The sequence below is a fragment of the Mastomys coucha genome, unplaced genomic scaffold, assembly GCF_008632895.1.
Source record: "Mastomys coucha isolate ucsf_1 unplaced genomic scaffold, UCSF_Mcou_1 pScaffold5, whole genome shotgun sequence".
NCBI lineage: Eukaryota > Metazoa > Chordata > Mammalia > Rodentia > Muridae > Mastomys > Mastomys coucha.
This window is the reverse complement of record NW_022196911.1, coordinates 42650702-42673736: the sequence shown is the minus strand read 5'-3', so window position 1 is coordinate 42673736 and position 23035 is coordinate 42650702. Positions and strand designations below refer to the sequence as shown.

The 23035-nt window shown below is 38.9% G+C and overlaps 1 protein-coding gene across 4 annotated transcripts in view; it reads left to right on the top strand.

The window, feature by feature from the left end:
- Sgcd (sarcoglycan delta) overlaps positions 1-23035 on the top strand; it is a 973571-nt gene that overhangs the window by 378429 nt on the left and 572107 nt on the right. For all 4 annotated transcript variants that reach the window (XM_031353950.1, XM_031353948.1, XM_031353949.1 and 1 more), the window contains one exon: positions 13657-13819. The gene's annotated coding sequence lies outside the window, so the exon portion shown is untranslated. The remainder of the gene's footprint in view (positions 1-13656; positions 13820-23035) is intronic.

The following is a 23035-nucleotide window of genomic DNA, read 5'->3' as shown; positions in this document are numbered from 1 at the left end:
TGAATGTTCTGGCAGCACGTGTATAGTAGAGGATTGCAAATTCGATCATCAATAGGAGGAGAGGACCTGGGTCCTGTGAAGGTTCTGTGCCCCAGTGTAGGGGAATGCCAGGGCCAAGAAGTGGGAGAAGGTGGGGAGAGGCAACAGAAGTTTGTTTTTGTTGTTTTTGTTTGTTTGTTTTTTGGAGGGGAAACTGGGAAAGGAGAAATTTACATATAAATAAAGAAAATATCTAATAAAAATGAAAGAAAAAATATGATAGAGACAGTAAATCTTATCTATAGAAGAATATAGTAGTAATACTATAGGGACAGTGAAATGATCAACAGTTATAAGAGATCTGGAGGGAGGTAAGGGTAGGTAAATGTTGCTCACGACTTTTTGTGACAGATAAACTAGTGGGTATGACACAGTAGTGATGGATATGTGTTACTACAGACCCTTCAGAGCTCTAGTGCATAATGCTGAGGAACGACATCCTCTATAAACTATGAATTCTGGATGATCATGTGGCTTTTAATGATTTATTGACTATAACATAGTTTGCCTTTCCAGTTTCTGTACTGTTGGTGGAACATGCTGTGTTCTTAGGAGAGCAAGTAAAGCACATTGGTTTATGGAAACTCTTTGTATGTGAAGGTCAATTACTGTGAACCTAAAGCTGTGTGTGTGTGTGTGTGTGTGTGTGTGTGTGTGTGTGTGTATACCCATATACAGGTATAACTAACCCTTAGCAATTCATCTTCCCAAGCCATAACCTATTCTTTCATCTGAATTTATTGTATATACTTTCTCATTTAAGGATAATACAGTCTCAGTAGGATCACAGGAACAATTTTTTTAGATGCTATGTTGTATGTGGTGCATACTGTGGAAGACTGCACCGAAGCCTTTGTGATGCATCTCGCCACAACCATCCAGTGAACTTAGATAAACCATTCTGTTTTCATCTTTGAAATATATGATTCAACTGGCTGATCACCATGGCTTTCTTCCATTTTGTATCTTAAAATATTTTAGCTGAATTATTAAGAATGTTTCCTAATCATCAAACCATATTAGAATACAAACCCTTCACTGTAAAGAATTTCAAGTTATTTTTTTGTTGTTCGTTGAGTAATAAAAATGTTTTAAAATGTATAGTCTGTCCAATATTCTTGTGGGCCTCCCTGTGGGGTATATTCTGAGACTCCCTTATCAGGCTCCTTGTAAATGCTTGCAGAATGATTTCTTACACGTATGATTAGAATGATATATGGGAATTCAGGGCTACCTCTTGGGGTTCTCAGTCTCATTAATACAATAATTTAAGAATGGATTCAAACAGAAAGTCAAGGGCAATTTTATTAGAGTTTAAAAGAAAAATCCCCAGGGTAGGCAGGGTGTAAATCTCAGCAGCCACAAGGATGAAGAGGATGGTATAGAAAAGAGGGGAGAAGTCACTCCAATTTAGACTGCATGAGATAGATATGAGAGCATGCCTGACTAGTGGCAATATGGTGGGGAAGGCAGACTGGAGAAAGAGAAGGGAGGCATACTGTGCTGGTAAGACCCCCAAGGTTAAGGAAAGCATGCTTACAAAAGAGACAGAAAGAAGACGAAGAGAAGCTAAAGACTTGTGAAGCTTTAAAGCTTTGCTCAAGTAAGCTATTGCACTAGGAGTGGGGATTCTGGGAAGGAAAAATATAGTATCTTATTTAAAGACTAATTTTTTCCACCCACCTCCTTATTGGGAATCACAGGGAATCTGCCTGGCTAGGAGTGGTCCTTTGACTAAGGAATTGACCTGGACCAAATGAAAGCTAGCTCTCTATCCAGGCCTAGTATTTTTTTCCTCTTGACAATGAAGAATTTTTCATAATGGCACTTTATTTCTACTGTAACAAAATTAAAGTTTATTTACAAAGGTGTGGCACTTTGCTTCCTGAGATTATGTTAAGGAGTCTGTCCAGTGTAACCTATCAGATACAGATGAGGAAAGTCATTTCATTTTTAGCTTACTGCTTCATAAGATATTACTGTCCTTAGGTACCCTTTTTATTTGTTTAATTTTAAATTTCGGTCTTTATTCATATGCTTATGCAGAGGTCTACATGCGTAAGCACATGAACACACATTGATACCTGTGTGTTTGTTTACAACACATGTAGCCATTTGAGGTCAGCATCAGGCATTTTTCTTTCTTTTTTTTTTTTCACCTTTGCTTTAGAGACTCAGCCTCTCATTGTATTTGCAATGCACAGATTTTTCTAGGATGGCTGACTAGTAAACTCCAGCAAATTCCCCTGTCTCCACCCACCCCCACTGCAAGCATGGGTGTTACAAACTGTGACTTCACATTCAGCATTTTATATGAGTGCTAGAGATTTGAACTCAGGTCTTCATGCTTGTGCAGCAGGCACTTTATAGACAGAACCATTTTGGCAGCCCATAATGCCATCTATTTACTCATATTTTTAAATACCATAAAATAACATAGAAAATGATGAGTTTTACTGTGGGATTTTCATACATTATGCCATGTTATCCTGTTCTGATTCATCCCCTCCTGTACTACTCCTTAATTCTTCTTCTCCCTTCTTGTCATCTCTATCGCATCCCACAGTCCTCTCCTCTGTTTCCATGTCACATGACTTACCCTTTAATTTTTTTTTTTATCAAAATACTGAGTTTAAAATTAGAGCCCAACCTGTGGTACATTCTTGTAATCCCAGCACAAAAGAGACAGAGACAGGTTTTTGGTAAGTTCAAGAACAGCCAGATACACATAATTGATTCCTGTATACTCACTCAAAGCTGTAAAGCAAAAGCCTATTTATTTTTTAAAAGGAAAGAGAAAGAAAGGGGGGGGGAATGAAAATGATATAAAGGAATTGATTTCTGCTTGCCACCCAGCTTTTGGTAATCCTATGACTTTGCAATATATATCTCAACCATTTAAAGAGTAAAATATCACAAATTTTATAACGTCTTATGGAAACATTTTTTAAAATAATATTTGCCTGTCTCCATTGTAAATATGTTAAGGAGTTATTAGAAGAATACATTGCACATTTAAAAGGATTAAAATCATCTACAGCACTGCATTCAGAGAAACTCCATTGTTTTTACAAGCTTCCTGCATTCTACAGGTGCTAACTTAGCAAATATTGCTCTCCATGGAGGACATGCAGTAATGGATTCTTCAATAGGAAGAAACCTGGTGTAAAATATCAGCTACGTATGACTAATCTGTGTGCATTCACTAGCCCTCCAGTGGCCAAATGCCCACTCATAGCTTCTCTTCCTCCTTAAGTATTTAATCGTTTACCTTTAATATAGTAATGGCATTCTTTTTTTTTCTTTATTTTTTTAATTGGATATTTTCTTTACTTATATTTCAAATGTTTTCCCCTTTCCTGGTCTCCCCTTTGGAGACACCCTACCCCATTCCTCCTCCCCCTGCTTCTATGAGGGTACTCCCCCCCACCCACTCCTGTCCTCCCACCCTGATATTCCACCACACTGGAGCATCAAACAACCTCAGGCCAAAGGGCCTCTCCTTCCACTGATATCCAATAAGGCCATCCTCTGCCACATATGTGGCCAGAGCCATGGGTCACTATATGTATATTCTTTGGTTGGTGGTTCAGTCCTTTGGAGTTCCGGGGGGGCTGGCCTGTTGATACTGTTGCTCCCTCCATGGGGCTGCAAACCCCTTCAGTTCCTTCAGTCCCTTCTCCAATTCCTTCACTGGGGACCCCTGAGCTCAGTCCAATGGTTGGCTGCAAGCTTCTGCCTCTGTATTTGTCAGGCTCTGGCAGATGCTCTCAGGAGACAGCCTTATCAGGCTTCCATCAGCAAGCACTTCCCAGCATCCACCATAATGTCTGGGTTTGGTGGCTGTATATGAGATTGATCCCCAGGTGGGGGAGTCTCTGCATGGAGAGATGGCTCAGTGGTTAAGAGCACTAACTGCTCTTCCAGAGGTCCTGAGTTTAATTCGCAGCAACCACATGGTGGCTCACAACCATCCATAATGGGTTGTCTCACAACCATCTGTAATAGGTTCAGGTACCCTTTTCTGGTGTGTCTGAAGACAGCTACAGTGTACTCACCTATATAAAATAAATAAATCTTAAAAGAAAAAAGTAATGGCATTCAGAACATATCACAACATATTGGTAATTACTTAGAAGTAAGTACCTATTCACTTTTCAAATTATAGACCACTTTTTTTCTTATGTGTTGTTTGTACATTAAGATCCAGGTAAGGCTTGTCCATTAACATAGACTCTGGGGGCTCAGAGGTGAAAGTATGTGCTGTGCAAGCATGACCATCTGGGCTCAAATCCTCAGAACTCATGTCAAAGACAGATCCACCAGCACTCTGCTTTCCTATGGGAAATGGGAAGATGAAAGAAGAAAGTGGAATCTTATAGGATATCCAGTCTGCCATATGCAGCAGAGAAACCAGAGACAGTTGTCTCCAACAAGGTAGAAGGTGAGAATGGCCCCAGAGATTGTCTTCTGAATTGTCAGTTATATATCTGCATTTACATGCAAAAATATGTATGCATGCAACCCTCTACTCACATATACACACACGCACACACACATGCATACACACACATATGCATACAGACATACACACAGACACACGCATGCACACACACATATGTACACACACCCACTAATTGACTAAAAGATCTAATTAACCTCTTTTATACCACAGGTTTCTTATCTGTTCATTATATCCCATATAACATCTTTATAGAAGTGAGTGAGCTTGTTTGTGGTACAGAAAGTCTCATAATGTGATATAACTTATTTCACCTCTGTGTCTTCATACATAGTATATTCCTTGTGACCAGAACTCTCAGGAAATGGGGATTTATAGCTGGCAGCTTGAATTGATTCAGCTTGCTTGTCTTCCCCTAGAGAATGGTATGGAAGCTTGTCTTTGCAAACCATGAAACCTTTCTTGCCTAATGTTGTGTCAACCTCATGGAGCTAGGGTCCTGGAAATTTATGGCCATCAAAACCACCTTAAGCCTGTGCCTTTGGGCTGCTTATAACTTCAAGGAATAATATTTACAGACAACAGAACATGATTTTTAGAAAAAGTATTTTATTATACTCTGTTTACAAGAAAGAAAAGTTAGAACCTCCATACAGCAGCAGGAGTCCTGCTGCTGGGACACCACTGAGCACCAGTACTGGAGAGCTAATGAGACTATGGATGGAGGAAGGGAGGGAGTGTGTGTAAGAGGGGGGCAGGTTGTCTAGTTCTCATTTCTAGGTACTTCTGAGTTTCAGCATGTCCTCAAAATGGCTTCCTGGAAAGGAGTAGTCCTTTATGGGAAAAGAGATACAGGGAAACCAGACGCCCCTGTCTGGCATCTCTAGCCTCTTGACATGGTGGAAGCAATGACATTTTTGGTTTGGACAGTTTGGGTGTTCCTGGCCTCAAACAGGGTCATTTCCCAAGTTTAGAGAAGTAGAGACTGATCACTTTTCTTTGGGATTTTTTTTCCCCTATCCCTCCTAGCCAATTTCTACCTCCTGGTTTTATCACCAGCTTCATAGGTGAGGTATCACTTCCATCAGAAGCACTCAGTAATTTACCTCTGTTTAGTAATGTTAGCACACACTGGTAATTATCACGGAGGTCTATTCTACTAGTGATTACAAAGTGTTGGAACTCAAATTTTATTTACACGTTTCCTATGACGAGCCCTGCTGAATTCATAGGCTACTTTCATTTCTTTTTTTTTCTAGAAGCTTCTTGTGCATTTGCCCTTGTTTATGTTTCTAGACACTTATGAAAGTTTTCTTTTTCCACCTTTAAAAGAAACCTGTAGTGTTAGGAATATTAACACTTTGCTGTTACGAAATGAAAAGATTAGGCTTCAAGCAAACCCTGCGAGTAAGTAATGTAGGGTGGTACATAACAAATTGGGGAGATATGTTTCCAAATTTATCAGCAATGATTTCTGACCTCAGCAGGAAAGCGTGTATCACAGGGACTGAAGTACGGTCCTGTACTTAACAGTCCCGAGTTCAGATTCACTCAACACTCTGCCATACAAATTACTTTACCATCGAGTCCTGCTCTCTCTGCATTACCCTCCTGTTTTAGACAAATTGTAAGAGAAAATACAAGCTCAACAACTTGTAGCTTCTGACGCTGGTTGGTCACAAGCAACCACAGTGCTTTGTATAATGGCTTGGGGTTAGACAATAATTCCACCCTTCCCTTCAGAGTCCATGCTTACTCTGCCCAACAATGTAGCAGTTTATTTCCTGCAGCGCTGCCTTCCTGTTTGCTGCCCACTCAACAAGGAAATGGAGGGGCTTTGTTCAGACATTAGCCAGTGAAGTCTGTGTGCAGCAGTCATTATCTTATGTCTGTGCACAAATATGAAGTGTCATAATAGATGGGAGCCCATGCTCACTTCTGTCACTCAATGAGATAATCACAAACCAGAATGTCTGCTCTCAAGTGCTGAGGTATTTGGTAGTTCAAAAACAAACATATACCACACCTACTACAGTGTTCTTTGGGGTTTTGGTTGTGTGTGTATATGTGTGTGTATGTGCACACACACATGCAAGTGTGTGCATGTGCACGCACACAGCACATGTACACATGCATCTGTCTGTCTGTCTGTCTGTCTGTCTGTGTGATTTTTTGGTATTATGGATGTAACCATCCTGTTCATGTTCAGCTCATAGTCTACTTCTGAGCCATTCCCTGGATTCCCTATAATCTACCATCCCTAAATTTCTGTGAAAGAATTAAGGTTTTATTTATCCATTTAATAGGTAAGAAAATTCAGTCTCAGACATAGTACCTACTTTTCATTCAAAGCCTCAGAAAGATTTTCTTCAGTTTTAATAAATTTCTGTCTAACTCTTCCAAGTTTATATAACTGGTGGCACCTCCATGTTCTCTGTTGGTAGGATCCTGTTTTCTTCCTTTGGATAGGAAATAAACTGGTTTCACTTTTTAAGAGATTTATGAAAATACAATCAATCCTGAGCATCACTGAACAAAATTAGCAGCAAACATTTACATCCATCATTCCTGGCTGGATGTGGTTTGCCTTCTCTCTCATTTGAGAAAGAATCTTCCTATGTATTTCAGCCTAGCCTGGGGTTTGAGCCTGAGTTGCTCCTGCCTCAGCCTCCCCTAAAGGGTTGAGACTAGAGGTTTGGGCTAATACATTTGACTTCACTATTGTGTTTTGAACTTGATTTCACAAATAGCCATTTGAGTTTTTCTAGGTTTTCTATGTTGCAGATGAGCCCTGAAAGTAAATAAGAGAACAACTGAGCTCATACTCATACCCAGGCAGAGGAATACTTAGTCAAATGCACCTTTGAATTTTATGCCACCAAGGCAAAACCATAGCCCTATTTGAAAGCTTCTTTGAATAAGGATATTCTATGTGTTCTCAGAAGGAACACTGAAGCTCTGACTTTCCTATATCATCAAGGGTAGAAGATCAGAAGCCAATGTTCTTGGAATGAGATGATGCTGAGCTATTATTGTTGATGTAAATGACCCTGATTAGGATCTCTGTTGCATTGATGTAGAGAGATATGTGGAAATCCACTGCTCAGTACCTAGTCCCTTAATCATTGTCTTCCTAAGCATGTCATCTGACTGTTTTTCTCTGATGACAAGTAAGGAGAGGATGACAAAGTCAGCTACCCTCTGGCTTTGAGGCTTGACAGAAACATCAGTGTCTGGTTTTCAGGCCAGGAAGAGCAACATGGCTACGACTATGAATATTGCTGGCATTTAACTCATGTCCTCTTATACAGGCACATGTGGATTTTTTGAGGTTTTGGAGAACTTCATGAGAAAATATTGAAGATCAACTGTGTTGGTACTTTCAGTGATTGTATGACTCATTCCATAAATGCTACAAACAGGATTTTATTTAGGGAACTTATTTATACTCTGTTACTTAAAATGGAAATGTTGACTACATCTATGTCAACAACCACTTAGAATAAAAGTGACTTGTACTTCTGGGTAACTGTCTTAGTTAGGGTTTTATTGCTATGAAAAGATACCATGACTATAGAAGCTCTTAAAAAGGAAAACATTTAATTGGGGCTGGCTTACAGTTTCAGAGGTTTAGTCCATTATTGTCATGGCAGAAAGCAAGGGAACATATAGTCAGACATGTGCTGGAGAAGGAGTTTAGAGTTCTATATCTTGATACATAGGTAGTGGAAAGAGAAGACTTGAACTTCTGAGACCTCACCGTACAGCCTTCTAGTGACACAATTTCTCTAATATAGCCACGCCTCCTAATAGTGACACTCCTTTTGTGACAAGCATTTAAACACATGAGTCTATGGGGGGCATTCCTATTCAAACCACAACAACTGCAAGCATAGTTTACGTGTTAAGGGTGTTGGGTGTATGTTTCTTTGCATGCTTAGTTTTAAGAGCTGTTCTTTCAGGCTATTATAATTACTGTCCAAAGACTATCAGTATCTGATCCACTTTATAAAATAGATGTGATAAACATATTTCATTATCAAAACCTACTCTATAGACCAGTGCCTACTTAGCTTAGGTACCAGGAAATTTCCTGGAATCTCACTATAACATTCAGTACCTTTTATTCCAGAGTCCTTTTAATCTCACCATCCAATTACCTGGCTAACCAGGAGGTCTTACTGTATTGGCAAGATGTCAAGCACCCTAGAGTCATTCTTGCTTTTAAACCTTAAAGTCCATCAACTATGTTGTTTTGCTATGTCCTAGCAATTTGATACACATCTAATTAGGAGGCAAGGTCTTTCATATTGTACACACCCCAAATTACCACTCTAGCTGTATAGTTGAGCAGTTACATTCCCAAAATGTTTTCTGCCTGTTAAGCCCAGCATTGTTTCAATTATCACATCTGGTACAAGATGTAATCAATCTACTCATAGGTATAATCAGACTACCCATAGTGATGTGGTGCAGGGTTTGTTGTCATTGCTACTTGGGGTCCAATTCTGAGATACTTCCAGAACTCTGGAAAAAAATATATGCTGTTCTGTGGGGATGCCTTTTCTCCTATCCATAGGGATCAAGCAGGTCAGTTTTCACTTGAGTTTCTGAGCACTGCTAATTTTCAGTGGCATTGTGATGTTTTGGAATGCCAGACCTAGAGTTAATGAGAAATGAAATGTTGGAGGCAGCCTCCTGATTCTAAGCATACTCGGTGAATAATTATTTGGGGTCATTCTGAATCCTGACACGTTCATGGTTTATTTATTTAATTGTAATAAGAACCATTAAAGTTCCCAAACTCAAGGCTTCTTCTATGTGGATGGTAGCAATTCTTTCAAACATACAAATGTTATGAAGCGTGGCTGGCAACATGGAGATGGGCATGAGAGAGACAAACTTGTATACCCATAGGGCACACCTGAGGCCATCATTTTGGGAAGGTGAGTATTTAGAGTAGCAGTCCCCATTAGCACTGTTTTAAACTTACAAATTGTGAATTGAAATTTGTATTTTACCATTTACCCTAATTCATTGCCATTCTACACTCTTGATCATTATACATTCTGAGCTTCTAATACCTCTGTGGCCTGTTTTACCTGACCTTACTTCTCTGGTCACCTGATGTTTTGGCAAGTGTGTCTGGGTGCATTTGGATCTGTGGCTTGGTGCTTATGTATGTGTTATCTTCACAGGGGATGATTTTTAAGGCAACCCAGACATTAAAGAAGTGTGGTTCCCACTGCTCTCAGGGCATCCACTACTTGATCCCTCTTGAGGAGTGATATGTCCTCTGGAGTGTGCAAGGTTACCCATTGGGTGAGATGCCACTTTTCTCTATGACTAGGTTTCTACCCTGGGAAACACTGAAATTGAGAAGGATTTCTTTTTCTCTTGACAATAATAATTTTGTCAATATCCCCAGTATGTGCTTCTCAGTTTATTTTACTATGTGACAAGATTAACCCCTTTCCATGGATGCTAATTTCTGAAACTTACACTGGGACATTTTACTGTACTGTGGGGCATCTTGGTAGAGTGCTTCATAACCAAAACTCAGAAGTGTGTGATGGATTATGTCTTGTGAGCAAGCTCATGAAATAAACATGTTTCTAAGGAAATCAGTAATTAACATGGTCTGGTTACATAGTCCCCTTTTCCTATAATTTAGTTATTTGGAGACAGAGGCAGGAAGATCACAAGTTCAAAAGATTTGCGGGCTACAGAATGAATTCAAAGTTAGCCTGAACAATTTAGAATCTATCTTCAAAGGTTAAGGAGACAGGACATAGAGAGAGGAGGGAGAAAAGAAACAAGGAGAAGAGGTAGAGAAGGAAAAGAAATAAGCAACGACATCTACAAAAGGGAAAGGAGATATAGAATTGCCTCTCTTCAAGTATTTACTAAGTCTGTCAAGATTTGAGACATTTAAGTCCACACATCCTTCATTACCACATAAGACAAATGAGAACCTGTGGGATAGAAGGTGGAATTGGTCACACTTTGCACATCTGCAGAAATTAGGAGATTACAAAGTCTGAAGAATATTATTAAGAGTGAAAGCTTCACAAAGTCACAGTGAGTCCATGGTGGTTCCCAGCCCTTAATAAAATGCACACCAAACTCTATGTGCCCAGTGAACATGTGTTGAGTTAATGCACCTCTGACCCATGTCCTTACTTGATCTAGGATGGATTACCATTTATCCTCCCTCTGAAGAACCTTAACTATTGCTTAGGTCAGTTGTAACTAGTAGTAAAGGAGATTTTTTTTTTTTATTTTAGATATTTTCTTTACTTACATGCGAACTTCTCCATTCCCAGTTTCCCCTCCAAAAAACAAAAAAACAAACAAAAACAAACCCCTGTTGCCTCCCCCCTCCCCATGATGTATTTTTTATATTGTTCCCATCCTAACATAGACTATCCCTAACAGAAGTTGGGTAACAAGGTAACAATGATTCATTTAGATAGATGGACTTGAGACTGGGTTCCTCAAGGCAGCCTGTTTAACAGCTTCATGTGTATCATTATTCTGAAGTACATCATTGTTTGCCTTCTGAAGTTGTGTCCCTTGGCTTTAGAAATGCAGAAATAATTGAAGCTGTGACAAGTTGATTATCAGCTTCCTACAAAAAAAACCATGGCCAAGATCACCCCTAAATTACTGGGTATCAGCAAGAAGAAATAGAGTGAACCAGAAAAGTTGACTCCTATTATGTAGTTTTTCAACTGCCCCAATATAAGGGCAAGCAGGGTAACATCACACATCTGCTAGTGACACAGAGAAAGTTGCCTATAGTCATTGTAAGCCACAGAAGCAGTTCTCTGTTCCACAAGAGATGGAAAAGATCCAGACAATGGAGGGAAACAAAATGAAGGCACATGAGGTCAACAGATCTCATGTAGAGTATGTGACTACAAGGGCCAAAAGAAACAACACCAGTTGAAGATGTCCATCCTTACAATAGAGAATGATATACTTCTGTGGCTACCTCTTTATCAGAAATGTCTTAAAGGATACATTTATAGAAAAAATTATATCATAGAAAAATCTGATTGTCTTGATATTTACAGACTCTAAAGAATTTCATGGTAGAGGATGGAGCTGTTAAACCTATGATCATCCAAAATTCTGTCAGAGGTATCTAATATTTTTACACTAGGATATGATGTAATTTGCCAATGTGGCAGGCTACATTCATAGCTAATTTTTAAAGCATTGCATTCTACTTCTTAGCTAATCATAGAGTTCTGAAAACAACAAAATCCTATTATTAAAGCAAGATGGAAAACATTTTATTTTTGTAGTTTAAAATGGTTGATGACCTGTGGTTTAGCCTCGTGAGAAAAGAGAATCCCAAGGAGAAGGTGCCATACCAAATACACAAAGAAAACTAATGAGCAAACAACTTCAGGTGCAAAATCTTTTGAACTCTGGTCCTATACTTTCCAATCCTAAGCACATTTTCTCCCTCTTGCTCACATAACCCTGAAATCATTCTTTCTCATACTTCCTCCTTCAAGAAAGTATAGACTGGGATTACAGAAAAGGATAAAAATGATGGCACAGGAGAAAAGGCACAGAAAATGAAAAGGACAAAGTGATGTTCACAGCAGGAGCAGGGGCATCTAGGTATATGCAACATACAATCTTTCATTTCTAAGAAGTAGGTACTTAGAATTTTTGTTTACATCATATCTATAGATATGTGTAATAACTATTTGTTACATGCCTGGCCACCTAAAGCCATTTTCTAAGCTTAACACTGAAAGTCATTCACCTTCTCATTGTCATATCAGGATTAATGGGGATGGTATGCTTTGAGTTACAGTTATGCACAGATACTCACTGAATGGTCCTTGGAAAGACTTAATTCATTAATTAGAGAGTTTATTCCACTCTTGTGTACTAGCTAGGCTGTAGTATGCTAGTGTGTAGTATATATATTTAAAATACAAGGAACAGTGATTTTATACATATAGGACCTATATTTTAACATGGAAAACAAAATAGTAAATGAGTAAATGTTTAATATATCAGAAAGATTTCCTTGAGTTTAAACAGAAAGATGAATGAGAGATATGGTAGGGTTTATGATTTTATGTAGGTGTTTATAAGAGCCACATAGGAGAGGTAGGTGCTATGCAAAGATGATAATTATTGAATTTTAAAAGACTGCACCCAGTTAAAAGCAATGTCAGTGTTAAGTTGAAAAGATTCAAAAGTGTTCAGAGGTATGCTGGGGGACTGCAGGCCAGCGTGAAGCAATTATGAGGAATAGACTAGGTTGACAGGGAAGGGCTAACTGCTGCCGCATTCCTGATGATGTTTAAGGACTTGGAGAAATGTGAATTTGAACTTGAGGAGCCTTTCTAGGGCTGTAGACAAATCTCAAATTTGAGAATGTAACAACTCAAGTCAAAGAACTAGAAGAGGTAACCAGTGAAAGAGTATATAGAAAAGAAGCTCAGGATTGGGTAACAAAGTGTCCTTACATTAGAATTAAGGAAGTTGCAATGCTATCCTGGAGGTACCCATGATGGAGTGGCAGTGGTAACAGACGGTTGTGCTATCTTAGGTGCAAATGAGGAGGACGTATAGAAATGGAGTGATGTTCCACTATCCTTTGGTGTCACTTGGTCATAGACCAGGGATAAGCACATAATCTTTAATAAAGAGATATTCATTCATTTTTTTGATACCAAAGCAATGTCATCCCGGGAAAATACATTCTTTCTAATATGTGCTTTCCATTTAAAACAGATGAGCAAATGAATATTGTTGTGTACTAGAAAGATCTTTGCAAGTGTAATACTCTAATTACTTGGCGGTAGTGGTGATGTCAGTGATGACTGTTGGTGCTGGCACTGGTCCTGCTTGTAGTAGTGCTAGTGAGAGTGGTCATAATGACAAACTATGTCGAGGTGTTTGTGGAGGTGGTAGTGGTTATAATAATGGTGCTGTTGATGGTGCTAATGGTGTGGTATGTATGCATGTACAGGTTTGAGATGTTTTAATCACTCAATGCTGAATTCTTTGTTGTCGTTGAAGAGACCTAATTTAGTTTCTAGAGCAAATGGTCTTTGATTTGGTATTTACTTACTGATCTCTGTTTTGAGTATGCAAATATTGTTCTTGTCATTTTGTAGACATAGAAGAACCCTCTATCCGCGGGAACTTGGAGACAGCTACACTGGATCCTGTGTGGAAGTTAAGGAGACTGTTGCTGTGGTGGGGGCCTGAGAGCATTATTTCATCCCAATGTTGCTCTGACATTTGTGTCTAAGATTCAAGAAGAGTAAGACTAAAAAGGTATGGATGTGCACTTTTAACTTAATTTTTAAGACAAATGTGGTAAGTTTTAAAGATTTATTTTATTTATTTATCCCCATTGCCTTTGCTTTTTCTGTGTGTTCTTTTCCCTTTTAAGGAATTTGTTTGTCTTTATGTAATGTGTTGGGATAGACCAAGGTGTAATGAGGGAAACTGAATAAGGGCTGCATTGTTCCAACATGAATCAAATACGCACAAGGCAATATGACAAAGTGGACAGAGAATTGGACAGGTGTAAAATAGACAAAAAAGTAAAATTGTTGTAGATATCTATGCCCTAAAAGACATAAGTAAATATATCATTATGTGTCATAAATATTGTTGTTACTATTTATTACTGTTTATTTCCATGTCTATGGGAAGATGCTGATAAAGTTTTTTTTTCTTAAATTCCTTGGAAAGTGCCAGCATATACAGGACATATGGCTATACTGGGGCAGTCTGTAAGTTTGAATAAAAAGACTCACAGAGTTTTTAAAATAACAAATACCATAATTATTGTAATTTAAGGGTAATCAATGGAGTATGTATGCTTATAGGCTTTTATGCAAACTTATTCACAATACAAATAAATTTGGATGTATCTAATTGCTTGTCAGTGTGCATATATCACTCTGAATATACAAATCCTTATGTTTGTACATATGGAAGGTGCCAAGGAAGAACAGAGAAAGAATGACTGGAATAATAATATTTAAGTATTGTAAATCAGCTATTGCCTTCTGATATTTGCAAAAATGTCTGTACATTTCATGACAACCATGTGGGATAGGATTTCTGTTCCAGGAAGACAGAGAGGAGATAAATAGAAAGTTTCCTGAGGCTTATGGATTCGGGGCCAGAATATGTTCAACCGTATTAAAATTCCAGTTCATAGATTCATTTGTATAGAAGAGTAGAGACACATTTGTCTCTGGGGAAAATGGTTTAACAGGTGCCCATGGCATATCCAGGAAATATTGTAAGGTGTCTTAGAAAAGTCTAATGGTACCTTATTCCCTATTCTTTGAGTCTCTCTGTCTCTCTCTCCCTCTCCCCGCCTCTATCTCTCTGTCTCTCTGTCTCTGTCTCTGTCTCTCTGTCTCTGTCTCTCTCTGTCTCTCTGTCTCTGTCTCTCTCTGTCTCTCTCTGTCTCTCTGTCTCTCTGTCTCTCTCTCTCTCTCTCTCTCTTTCTCTCTTTCTCTTTCTCCTCTCAAAAGATGGTGGAGAAAACAAATCAAAACAAAACAGCAAACTTTCTTATGCTATAGAGGGTTATAGGAGCTAGGAAAACAAGTTGGCCAATTGTAGGGTTGGCTCCTTCTGTGGCACCATGAAACTCCCTTAGGCCAGACACATAGGAGAGATGGAGGTATTGGCCTGGTAAGAATTAAATTTGGTATAGGCACAGCCCTGCTGTCACCTGTGTTTCTCTCTGCTGGAGTAAGTGTGGTGCTTCCTATCAGTTTGTGAGTGAATGCCTTGTTGATGGTGAAGCGCATATACTTATTATCTGCTATTTCCAAATGCCAGCAAAGTCATGTTAGGGCTCTGATCATCACGTGACTCATATACCTCTTAAAAAACAAAATACCTCTGAGAGATGAAGGACTGTGTGAACTAGAAATCATGCCTTCATTCTCAGAAACATCTTCTTTGTTCGTAAAAATGTATAGCTCTTTTTCTTTTCCTTTTCTATCACAGGGTGTGTTTAAAACAACTCAACATTAAATATTAATTAGGAATTCCTTTCTCATTAACATGATTATAAAGACCAAATTAATAATTTAATGATCCAAAAGGAGTAATGCATGAACACACTCTTTTGTTTTGGAGTCCTTACTTGAGCAGAAATATGCTGTGCAATAGATGTCTGTCTGTGGTTGCAGGTGTCTCACACACGTTGGTCTACCAGAGAGGAAAGATAACACATTCATTATTGCTTCTCTAAAAATCCTAGAGAAGTCTATACATGAGGTTGGAATTTTGACTGAGTTCCTTATTTTGAGTGTTGATCTCTAATTCAGAATGTCTGTGCTCTGTATGTCAGCCACTTAAAACATAGATTCAGCAAAGTTTTAGAGATCTTGGCTATAAAAATGTTCTCTGTTTAGATAGCAATCAGTTGGTAAGGGGAAAATAAACTCTCTTTGTTCACAAAGATGTGAAGGAACTTCTACTGTGTGGTAAATCAACATCGAGGGGATCTATTCAGTTGGTCACACATACACATACATACATGTGTACACACATACACACAAATAAATACATATACAAACAAATGCATACAGATATATGCATTTACATATATATGTATATACATATATACATGCATACACATTTACATACACACACAAACCACACAACACACACACACACACACACACAGGTGTATGTGCACATGCACAAAACCAAAATGTGTTTTCCAGGGCGATAGACAAGCCTGAGATGGTGTGGGCATCATTCACCTACCCCAGTGCTCCCTGTATCCCATGGTTTGGTGCACTGAAAAAGTTGTCAAGGCAAGTCATAGTCTGTGTTTGAACATTAGAATGGCCATTTAATTCTCCAGAGTCAGTATTTTCTAAAGTGTGCTCCATAAGCTTGTGTCATCAACATCATCTCAGCTTGGAACACATATACGTTCTGAGGCTAGCCTGGGCCTACAAAAGGACACTCTGTAACTCACATTCCTCTACAAAGGAGGGAAAGAGAAACTGCCCTCTGAGATAAGTGTTGCCACCCTTGTTTACATATACATAAAGTGACTTACAAAAGTAATGTTCCTGTCTAAAGGAAATGCAGGGTCAAAATGGAACACAGAGTGAAGGAAAGGCCATCCAGAGACTGCCTCACCTAGGGATCCATCCCATCTGCAGACACCAAACTCATACACTATTGCTGAGGCCAAGAAAGTGCTTGCTGACAGGAGCCTGGGATAGCTGACCCCTGAGAGGCCCTGCCAGTGCCTAACCAATACAGATGCGGATGTTTGCAGTCAACCATTGGTCTGAGTGTGGGGACACTAGTAGAAGAGTTAGGGGAAGGACTTCAGGAGCTGAAGGGGATTGCAATGCCATAAGCAGAACAACATCAACCAACCAGACCTCCCCCAACCCCCCAGAGACTAAACCACCAACCAAAGAGTACACATGGAGGGAACCATGGCTCCAGCAGCATATGTAGCAGAGAATGGCCTTAGATGGCATCAATGGGAGGGGAGGCCCTTGGTCCTGTGGAGGCTTGATGCCCCAGCATAGGGGGATGCTAGGGCAATGAGGTAGGAATGGGAGGTTGGGTGGGGGGCACTCTCATAGAGACAGGGGAGGAGGAATGGGATAGGGGGTTTCCAGAGGGAAAACCAGGAAAGGGGACAACATTTGAAATGTAAATAAATAAAATGACCAATAAAAACTTTATAAAAAGAAAAGTAATGTAACAAATCTCAGTATACATAGCTTTTTCACACACTGAATTGTGAGGGCATTCATATGACTTCATTCTGGACTAGATGTCTTCATTCCAGATGAGATGTACAGAAGCGGTCCTCTAGAAGAGGCTTCCCTAATGCCCAGTTAGGGATAGTGATCACTAAATAAATGAGTTATTTATTATATTAGTAGGTTGGGGAAAGTAAAAAGTTAATGATAAGTATCACTCTTGTCCTTGAGGCACATTGCTTGAGACAACATGGCTCTCAGGACAATCTTTTTTGATGATCATGGGCCATTGTACAGTGTTTACAGTAACTGGCAGAATGAGGGCCAGTATATGGAGAGCCTTGGAGTGAGGCTTTCCTGACTTCATCCCAAGCCACTGATCTTCTTCCATGTAGAGTAAGCAGTAACACTCAGATAGAAAAGAATACCATGATTCCTTGATGTAAGTATGGGGCCCCTCTGGATCTCTGTTTGTAGGTGTGCTATTCACTCCATTCCAGCTGATTGCAAAACCTTATTTTCTAAAAAAAAAAAAAAGGTATTGATTTCATTGTTAGAATTTGGAAGCTCTGAATGAAGTTGACACTTTTGGCAAAGAAAAGACAAGAGCATTTAATTAATACATAGAAAATTATTTTGAGGAAAAAAAAACTGTCATTAAATGTGAATGTTACACTTTATCTATCCAGAGGGACCCAAGGGAGCCTGGAACTGTTTAGCATGTGTAACACATACCAGCAAGGTTAATTGTCTCAGGAAGTTGAAGAGCTCAGCTCCTTTGTAAACCTATACCGTTTGCCTTGCTGTCATAACCATTGTTTTCATGTGACTTCGGAATCTTTCATTATTTTAGCTGGGCTTTTCAAAGTTTTGATTCCCAGGGTATAATTTAAAAGCCAGAAAAACTCAAAATGTGTGCAAGCTAACAGAGCATGATATTGACAAATTAATTAGTCTATTCCTAACCTGCTACCTGCTCCCATGGTACAAAGGCTTCATGTACCTCCATGACTATCAAAGGCAAAATGAAAAGCTGCCTTTGGGGAGAGGGTTTATTATTGTTTCTGTCAGTCATCATCTGGAGAGGGGCTATCGCTGACTCAGAAGAGGGACGTGTGTGTGTGTGTGTGTGTGTGTGTGTGTGTGTGTGCTCACGCATGCTCCCTTTTAGGATGGCTCACGTTGGTACAGCCTTATGCTAGTTTGGCATATGTCTCTGCATTCATGCATATCACACGGACAATTGTCTGTTGTCCCACCATGTGGAATTGGTGGCCCTTACAGTTTCTGTTCCCCACAGCAATGCAGCAGAACTGGGGCTAACTCACCAAGTTTTGTGGCCACCTCCCACTCACTCACTCATGGATTCTATGAGTTTCACTGAACCTCTCCTGAACTTCATCATGTATTGAAGTTTCACATTGTTAGTTAAGAAATACTAGTGTCAAATATGAGAGGATGAATTAAACAGAAGAATCAGGATGGATAACCCCACATGCTACTTTCTGTAGTCATTTGCCTGCCTCTGTGTCTGGGTACCGTATACCAAACACTAGGAGCCAATATCTGTGTGGTGGTTTATCATATATCATATCATATCATATCATATCATATCATATCATATCATATCTATATGACATTTATCCTTTCTGTTGAGTTCTGTAGTTTCCTCATCTATAAAATACTTCCTTATAAAACCGAGTATGCAGTGAAAGCGTGACCAACCCAAGGACTGCTCGGTAGATATAGCAGAGGATAGCTATTACTGTGGGCTGGAACAATTAAAACTTAAAATATTATTAGATGTGTGTGTGTGTGTGTGTGTGTGTGTGTATGTTTGTTAGTTGATTATGTAGCTTTTGTCTGTATAATTTCTAAGTGATATCATGTTGCAATGTCAAACAATTAGGCATGCCTGTTATAGATTCCTTTGATTTCAAATGAAATGGCACTTAATGATTATATATGAACATATTCTGGGTACAAATAATAATCATATAAGAGCCAATTCAAACATGTCATATAAAATTCCAAACAGATGAAGCTAAAGAACTTTACATGGGGTACAGAGTGATGATCAGCAATTAAGACTATTTATTGATCTTCTAGAGGAGCCAAGTTTGGTTCTCAGAACCCATATCACCTGGCTCTCAACTACCTGTAACTCCAGCTCCAAAGAATCTCGCACCTGTCTTCTGCCACAAGCACACCTGTATTCATGTACGCCCAGAATAGCTATAATCTTTATTGATACAATCATAATGTCTGCTGGAGGTCATCATTTCATTTTTTTACATCTGTGTAGTCTAGAAGTATCCTAACTTCATTTTCTTTCCATTCTCAATCATTGCTCTTACAAGGCTCTCCTTATTTTACCATTGAGGAAACTGAAGGAAGACAGAGCAGGTGGCTTCCTTTAAACACTCTTCTGCAATAGAAGCTTCTCTGACAGGATCTCCGAATTGGCTCTTTAACAGGCATCTAGCAGACCAAACTCTGGGGGTGTTCAGCAGCCCCTGAAGCCTGTACAGAACCCGCTTTAATATTCTCTAAGCCTGTTTCTCAATGGGAAGAACTGTTTTGCCTTTGCTCTTTTCCTATTTTTGTCCGTAGTGTAAGCAGCTACCATTTTAGGAGGAGTCGACTCCTTTTGACGGTTACTGGAGGAAAGATTTGTGGTTTTCCCCTTGAGCTTGTGTTTCGCTGCCTCTCTGTTTATTCCTGCTGAGTTTTAGTCAAGGCCTTTGAAACTTAACAAAATGCGCTATTGCGCATTCTGAATCTTGGACAGATTTAGATCTTATTTACAAGTTAAATCTCTCTCTCCTTGAAACAGCCATTTTAAGTTTCCAGCTGCAATTCTACAAAGACTTGTTTTGTTTCTAAGGCAATGGAGATTGAAAACTTCAACTCAGTAAATGTATATCTTATTAATGATGTTAATCAACACTTGTTTATTTCTGGAAAGATGTGCACAAACATATCTTCATTTCAGACAGAGAACTGATGACAGACCAAAGTAATGATATCACCAAAGTCCAACATGGATGAGCCAGAGTTTTTATGGTTCCTTATAGGAGGATGGGTGAGTAGCTACATGTAAGAATATCAATGACTCAAAGATAGTTTGATCATTGAAAGTTCACCTAGCATGTGTGAGGACTCAATAAACTTGGAGTTTTGAGGATTCCACATAAATTACAGGCAGCTGGCCAGGTTGCCTCAGCAAACTTTACTATTTGTCTAATTTTGGAGAAGGGGCTATGAATCTGCTAAGTCTCTTGGACTTCCTGAGTCTGATGAGTTGTTTATTCCTGCCTCTTAATGAATGCCCTTCTAGAATTTCCTGAGCTTTAATGGGCTGGTTTAGAGAACTTTTTGAATCTTAATGAGTCTCCTTTTAGGATGGAACATTAAAACTGGTTAAAACTTGGAGGAATTTGTTCCACACTACATGATCTCAGAAAGACTTCAAACCTGACTTACAACTCTTCTCTTGAAGATGATTCATTATAATCATGCTGACTCAGTCAGCTCTTTCTCACAAATGAATGTCAGACACCTTCTTGGTGGACTTGTACCTCTGATCTCCAGATATCCACTTAAAATACTGACCCAAGTATAAGAGTAACCTCTGTCCTTTGGTCATCTAGGAAAGGCTTGACCCTCTTGACTCTGACATTTTAAATGCCTTTAAATCTGCAATTCTCTAGAAATTATTTAAGAAGTTTTTCCATTTCTTGTGGGCTTTTTAAGGAAAGAGTTTGTGTTCTTATGTCTTATCATGGTAGACATTTCACTCCTCCATTGTTGAGAAGAGAAAGGAAAAGACAGCTAGTCATGGGCAGAAAACCAGTATCAGAGATGCTCCCGTTTGGATGATAGTTGCAGTGTTTCCTCCATTGGCTCATTCAATTAAACATTCAGTCCCTAATACTGCTGCAGCTTGGGGAGGAAGATGATGTAGAGCCTTATAGGAGGATGTAAGTCATGAGGGGGGCAGGCTTTGAAGGTTCGTAGTCTTGTCTCACTTCTCATATATCCTTTGCTTGTTTGTGTGTGTGTGTGTGTGTGTGTGTGTGTGTGTGTGTGTGTTTTATTGTTTTGTTTTGTTTTTCTGTTTTTTCAGTTGGATGTAATCTCTCAGCTTCCTGATGAAGCATACTGCTTTCATACCTCCCCTATTTGAGGATCCTTAAACATCTTCTGGATCCTTAAAGAAAAATGAACTTTTCCCTCTGTAAATTAATTTTGGCTGTGTTATTTTATCCCCAGAAAAACAAATGTAACTAATATAATAATATCTCCTCACAATTCCTATTGAAACACTTCTCAGTACAGCTGAGGAAGAATGTGTGCTTTGGACAATAATTATTTCCTCTGGACTGAGAGCAGTCCTCAATAGAATTGATCCACTTAGAAGATTCAGAGTTTGAAAGGACCACTCTTGTTATCTGTTCTTTCATCTCAGAGGACACAGGATGTGTTCCCATCAGAGGATGTGGCAATGAAGGACCTTTGGGCAGCAGAAAGAACAGCCTTCACCAGACATCAAAGTTGCTGGCATGGTGATCTACTCTGTTATAAATAACCTACTGGTGATGTTTTCTAGTTAGTGGACAAACAGATTAAGATAATAATCACAGAGGTTATATAATCCATTCAAACCCTATATATAAATATTATGTGACCACTACAAAGATAGATAATCTGGGTGCTGGAGAGATGTCTCAGTGACTAGGAGCACATGCTGGTCTTTTAAAGGACCTGTGTTTGATTCCCACACATGGCTTGGCAGCTTGTAACAATCTGCAACTCCAATGCCAGCGTAATCAGATACCCTCTTCTGGTCTCCACAGGCACAAGACGTGTAAGTGGTATATAGACATGCCTACAAGCAAAACTCTGAAACACATAAAATAAAAAATAAAAATTTAAAAGTAGCTACTATGATCGATTCAATAGTGTCCATTTATCACAGTCCTTGATGATAGTTAAAAAAGACAATTAATTCAAAAACATTAAGAGACAGTATTGTAGGGTAATGTGTTAGAAAATAATAGGATGTATAATTATGAAATATTTCTCTAATGGAAGGCTTAAAATTGAATTTGTAATTTCCTGGAATACAGGAAAAAGAAAATAAAATATTTAGTAAGAATAAAAAAGGCAGGTTAGCAGATGCATTCAGTAGAACTTTCCTTTTCCTCTCAGGACCTCTGATATTCCTAGACAGACTGGGACAAGAAGTAGGGCTCTTAAAGAAGCTTTGGCTTAATATTGAGTTTATACATCCAGAGTGACATTGTTTACATGAAAAATAGATGCACCTCTTGTACCCTATTTAATTTCAAAACTTCAAGGGAAAGACATTGAAAGGCTTTCTCAAATAGGGAGAAAATGTCTCACATGTAAAGAATGGACTCATATGATTGTTATCAAACTTTTCATCAGCAGCACATCAGGAAGGATAAGAAAGCAAGGTCTCAAGATTTCTGAGGGAAAACTTGAATTTAAGAAGTTGATTTTAAGTCATACTCCACGTAAGGACAACACAAAGACATTGCTGCGTCAAGATATTTAACCTCCCCACAGTTCATTCTGAACATATTCCTGTGTAAACAGCTCTTAAAGGAACTGAAAAATCATTCTCCCCATGAAAAAACTCTCTTAAACATTTGAGATGTTTCATATAATGTTATAGAACACAGGGGTCACAACCTGTGTCCCAAGCCAGGACATATCACCCATCTTAATAAGTCAATTAAAGTAATCA